The sequence below is a fragment of the Tenebrio molitor genome, chromosome 4 (genome assembly GCF_963966145.1).
Source record: "Tenebrio molitor chromosome 4, icTenMoli1.1, whole genome shotgun sequence".
Lineage (NCBI taxonomy): Eukaryota > Metazoa > Arthropoda > Insecta > Coleoptera > Tenebrionidae > Tenebrio > Tenebrio molitor.
Genome location: NC_091049.1, coordinates 7,998,417 through 8,004,773, shown reverse-complemented (window position 1 = coordinate 8,004,773; position 6,357 = coordinate 7,998,417). Strand labels below are relative to the sequence as shown.

At 34.4% G+C, this 6,357-nt stretch overlaps 1 long non-coding RNA gene across 1 annotated transcript; it reads left to right on the top strand.

The window, feature by feature from the left end:
• Positions 1-5,006: 5,006 nt before the first annotated feature.
• On the top strand, positions 5,007-6,210 carry LOC138128520 (uncharacterized). Its single transcript, XR_011158740.1, has 2 exons — positions 5,007-5,521; positions 5,575-6,210. It is a non-coding gene; the product is annotated as an uncharacterized lncRNA (long non-coding RNA).
• Positions 6,211-6,357: the final 147 nt, after the last annotated feature.

The following is a 6,357-nucleotide window of genomic DNA, read 5'->3' as shown; positions in this document are numbered from 1 at the left end:
ACAGTGTTGTTAAATTTTCATGCTGTGATGCCGCTTGTGGTTTTTTTTTAATTTTTGGAGCCATTATAAATAGTCTAATTAATATAGAGTTTCAATCACAGAACTAATAATGACAAGTTTGTAATAACGTTATTTAAAAATAATTTGCCAAATAGCTCTGTTGGTGATTTTATACAAATGACCTCGAGCACGACTAAAAAAGTTTTTTTTTTTAAGGACAATTTGTTTTGATTAGGGTATCAACGAGCTCTCTGTTTACGTTGTCATCATCGATTAAATTACTATCATAAAAACATCTCTTTACCACAATTGGATTTATGCGGACTAAAAATATTGTTTATCCACAATTACCTTATAATTGAAGTTTTATCCACACTTATGAACCGTATAAAGTAACACTTTATCTACTAGTGGAATAATGAAATCACTTTATTCCACTAGTGGAATAATGAAAAAATACAATCTTAAATCAATCGCATTCTATTTATTATTAATATTGACATTAACATTTACATTAATAGACATTTCGTTTTTTGTTTTATCATATTTCACTTCGTTTCCATTAATAGCTTGTAGTTGTTATCGGTTCCAGAACGAATAGTAGTTGTAGGAACAATGGACGTCTCTAGTAAGGAACGACTAGTACCAGGAGATCCTTGGATTTTCCTTGAGATATCAAGCTTATTAGATACAGAATCTTCGATATAAGTTTCTGCTATGGCGGAGCTCCTCCACCCACCATGTCGTTTAATTGTTGTAAGATTAGCACCTCCATTGGCCAGTAAAGTTGTTGAAGTGCGCCTCATACAATGGCCGGTATAAGCTTCTGCGTTCGCCAGATTCAAAAACGAAGCAACTATTGAAGGAACTTTCGATAAAGTGTTAATTCCAACAGGTTGCGATGTACAATTTTGCTTAGCGTATCGTAAAAAGAATCTCTCAATGGATAACTTCTTCGGACGTAAGGACATGTATTTCCTACACTTCTCCACAGTGTTGATAGAAAATCCTTCTTCTAGAATTGTGAATTTTCGTGAAACGCCCGTCTTGGTATCTGGTATCGAAACAATCAGGTATGCGCCCCTGTCTTCTACATCACTGATTTTCAAATTTGTCAGCTCACAGCATCGACAGGCACCAGACACCCCCATTATTAATGCAACCTAACATATTCCAAAATTTATTATCACTACAATGTCTATGTAATGACAGAGATTACCTTGATCATCAAATATTCTTTATCGCAAGCCCTTGTCAAAAACTCTTCCACGTGTGTTCTTTCCAATACTTCAGCTTTCTTCGGCTTGTATCCTCTTGACTGATTCTTCAGATAGGCCATGAGCTTACTATATTTTCCAATGTCTATGTTTTTATAGACCTTTATATCGGCCTTCAGCATCGAGTACTTCGACCACATGGATGAAATTGCATACCTCTTCTTCAAATTTAAGAAATACGATAGCAGAACTTCCTCATTTATTGTCATTACCCACCCCCCGTTCTTCTTTCCAATCATTAAATTCTGAAAATACTTTTTCATAATGTTCCCTGGACTTCGCAGGCAATAACTGGCGAGTCGCTTCTTCAGCTTCCTCAAGAATTGTCTCAGGAACAGGATCACTTTCTTCCATTTTCATCAACTTGCACAGCGTTTTGTACAAATGGAGTCATAAACAATCAAAAATAAATAGCGACTATTCAACACCTCCCATGTTTTTTAGTTAATTTCAATGATTTTTGAGGTGACATCCGCTGTCAGAGTGTAATGTCAAATCATTTTTTGATGACATGAGATGAAATTTTGGCGATTCTGATTTTAAATCGCTGTAATTGTGGATAAAACGTTATATTGCATTCGTGTTTTAGTCGCATTTTATCCACTTAAGAATTTAAACGCTCGTGCGTTCGCACTCGCGGTTAAAAATTCTTGCGTGGATAAAATGCTATCTAAAACACTTACACAATAAATAAAATAAATCATATTCAACACTCAATTATAAAAGAAAATTTAGAAAAGCAATTTTATTTAAGAATTAAATCTATTTTAAAATCAAAATTAAACGGTAATAATTTAATTAAAGCAGTTAATACATATGCTCTTCCATTACTGACCTATTCTTTCGGTGTTATAAAATGGTCCAAAACTAATTTACAGAACATAAACATTAAAACTAGAGTTCTTTTTACCAAATTTAGTAAACACCATCCTAAATCTGCTATTGAAAGATTTAATTTACCACGCGAAAACGGTGGTAGGGGTTTTTCAAATCTAGAAATACTGCTAAAAAATCAAATTGCTTCACTAAAAAATTATTTCCTTAATAGAGCTCGTGATAACACCCTTTTCAATGCTTTGGTTTCAGCCGATAAAGGCTACACACCTTTAAATTTAAGTGATAATATAATTTCAGACATTGTTAAGCCAAATATAGCACAATAGCACAATAGCAAATTTAAAACAGAAGTCTTTACATGGGAGATACTTTAAAGAACTGGAACAACCAGAAGTTAATATTCAGGCCTCTCATGCATGGCTTAAGAAATCAAACATTCACCCTGAGACGGAAGGTTTTATATTTGCAATAAAAGATCGTGTAATAAATACAAGAAATTATAAAAAAAGGCTATATTCTGTCTCGTGATTCGGAAGTCACGTTAAGCCATTGGTCCCGGTCTACTGAGTTGGTCATCATGCCCCTCATAGATTTGTAAACCAGTCCTAGACTGTGTAACAAATTTTTTGTTTAGAAAAAATTTCGATTTTACCACTTGTAATTTCAGCAACGGGAATAGTACCGCCATGACCAACTTCATTAAACTATGTTATGGCCATTCCAATTCCATTAAAATGGGCTTCGTATGAAGTATGTCATGGATAGTGATGAAATGGTGCCATCTGTTTGTTAGACATCAAGGTAAAATTGCCGTCAAATTTGAAATTTTGTCAATCAAAAAACTCTGAAAATGCTCATTAAATGCATTATATGTGGTAATTCTGAAAAACCTTTATTTCAATTTCCCAGCGACAGTGGAGTTAGAGCTAAATCGTTTGAGGTTCTTCGGGAAATTTGTGGTACTAGAAAAGAAATTCGTTAACATAGTTCAAGATATCTAGAAAGAATGGTATGTCAACTTATACCTGCAACCATGCAACTACGTGATTCAAAAACGAACGCCAGATGTGACATTTCGGGGACTGTCACTGAACTGTCAAATGTCAAGTGGAACGATAAGAAAGTTAAATAAAATGTTATTTTTTAATAACAATTGATACAATGAGTAAAGTTAAACAAGTTTTGCAAGCTTTGCCTCTTTTTGGCAAGAAAAACACATTCTTGTGATTAAAAACTACATGATTATTGCTTTCGTCAATGGTTTTTCATGTTCAGAATCAGAACATCCCACAGGACTATGAATTTAGTGTTGGTGGATTTTGAACAATAATTTTGTCCGCGCAAAGTTCCACCACCAAATGTCATATCTCAGCGCGGGTTTATTCTGCCAAAGCCCCAGTGTAGTTTTAAATTTTGTCAGTGCATACGTCCCTAGAAGGACACACAAAGGGATGAGACTTACAAGGATCTGGTATGTTAAAATAACGGGATGTTTTCTGTGGAAGGACCCGCACCCAAATGGGGCGTAGGAATGGCATTAGGTGCTAAGGTTCTTCGAATTAAATTTCACTTTAAAATGCTACCATTAATGTATCGGTCACTAATGTAGTTCCACAGGCTTTACTCCACACTTGGAGCTTTTCTAAGTTCTGTAAAGGAGAATTTTTAAAAAATTGGCTTGGTGTTGTCAGAGTGCTGTCAGTTTGACAGTCCCTCGCTACTATGGCGACACCTGGCGACCTGGCACCGGTTTTGAACGGCAAAATGGCGTCGAGTTGCTATACCATTCTTTCTAGATATCTTGACATAGTTTAATGAAGGTGGTCATGTGATGGAGATGAATTGGCGATATCTAGTGAAATTTAGAATAACCACACATTTAAAAAGTTAAATATCAGGTTATGTTATATGCCATTTCATTGTCAAGAACTGTCAGTTTATACTTTTATGACACTATGGCAGGAACATGAAAAATTAGTTAGCGTCTTAGAACCTCGAATTCTGTAATTCTTGCATCGTTTTACTCCGAAATGATCAAGTTCCACGACGAAATTCCCATTCGGAGCGGTTTTGCTGTGATCTTTCATACTTGCTTGTGTAAAAACCTATTTAGAGGAAAGTTAGCGTCTTAAAACCTCGATTTCTGTAATTCTTGCATCGTTTTACTCCGGAATGTTCAAGTTCCACGACGAAATTCCGATTCGGCGTTAGTTTGCTGTGATTAGTCTATGTCTGTGATCCTTCACACTTGCGTGCGTAAAAACGCATTTAGAGGAAAGTTAGCGTCTTAGAACCTCGAATTCTGTAATGCTTGCATCGTTTTACTCCGAAATTATCAAGTTCCACGACGAAAACGTATAAACTGACCGTTTTTGACAATGAAATAGCATATAACATAACCTGATATTTAACTTTTTAAATGTGTGGTTATTCTAAATTTCACTAGATATCGCCACTTCATCTCCATCACAAGGTTGGTAGAACTGACTAATTTGTATAATAGGTTGCCTCGTTTCCATTTAAAGCAATAGTCTGAATTTTTTCCCCCCGCAAAAGTTACTCGTGACGTCACAGTGTACTAAACTTTTACTACAGAGTCTGTCGATCATGCATTAGGTGTTCCTTCGCTAGAATAAATCCCAAAAAGCCACCCAATAAACTCCACGGAGCTTATAAACCTTAGGTTCTATTCGAACACCCAAAATTTCTGGGTTGATTTTACGTCACGAGTTACTTTCCCCCCCGCCCCGCAATTTTCAACGAGGCAACCTATTATACAAATTAGTCAGTTCTACCAACCTTGCTCCATCATCATAGATAAAATAAAATACTATAGAATGAAAAGTTCCTAATAAATTTTTGGAAAATCGTTTAGCGCACCCTCACCAAGAGGGCGCAAATGTTTTAAAAAGTCAAAACTTTAAAATCAAAGTAATCTCAATAATCTAAAAATCAGTCAAAGCAGTGTCAATCTTTATGTCACTATCTTGTAATTCAAAATGAGGCTGTGTCACGTTCACAAATAATGTAGTACCGCTGCTAAGATTGCTAAATTTGTTGTTGAGAAAATCAAGCAAAATTTATATAGAAAACAATCAACAAATTGAAAGAAAAATAATACTTCAAGACCAAGAGATTACACCATTATTTGATACACCCATCTTATTAAAGGAATTAGAAATTATAGGATAACAAAAGATTTGGTTTGGGAAGTAAACGAAGAAATTTTAAGTGTGAAATTGGACCATATAGTGAAGGTTTATCTTTATGATTCAGCGTGGGGCGAATTAAGAGCCCTCCACAGAATTACGGACATGCAGATAAGATCTAAAGATGTCCTATGCAACTCAAGTTTTGAGTCGTCATAATCATGATTAATTCAACTATCACGCTATTAGTTAACTGTGGTAATTTCTAATAACATTGTTGTTAATAATCTAATATATATTTTAACTAACAGGTAGAACAAACCTAAATGATGAAGACTTGGGAACTGCAAAAACAATAACTTTTTTGACAAACTCTTTGATAATAATCTGGAGGGAGGGACATTTCGCCCACGTTGCGAGAAACCTCTTGCTTGTGGAGTTTACAAAAATCCGGGGCAAACAAAATTTTGGCAAGAAGCAGTCCTACACTTACGCAATATGTACCTACTTTGGAAAAATTTTTGAATTAAAAAACAGCACTTCCTTCCATAAAAAAAATTTAATGAAAACATTGGAAGGATTTTTGGATGTATACTAAAATTTAGCAGAAAGTGGCAAGTGTGAGTTTTTTAGAGTTTGTAAAAAATTTTAATAAGTTCATAATATTTTCAAAATTATATTCAGTAACATAATTTCGGCTGATAATATTAAAAGCAAAATTTTAACGGTAATTCAAACAAAAGTACCTAATGTTAATTTTTCGTTCACTTAAAAATAAAATTGAAGATGAAATTACTGGTAAAATAATTCATTTAACCACATTTACATTAAGGGGTAAAATTTAATTTTAAGTGGTCAGATACGAGAACGGTAACATTTAGGAATAATATTTATAAAAATGAAGCACAACTGTATCAAAAACGGTTGAAAATAAAATATCGAAAGTATTGCTGGCGTTTTAATTTGTTGTGAAAATTTGCGATGATAAAAAAAATCAAAGGAAAGGTAAACTCATCCAGTAGGCTGTGATTTTGCACCCTCACCAGGATAAGAGATGGCGGTAAACGCTTTGTGCCCAAAAAATGTATAGGGAG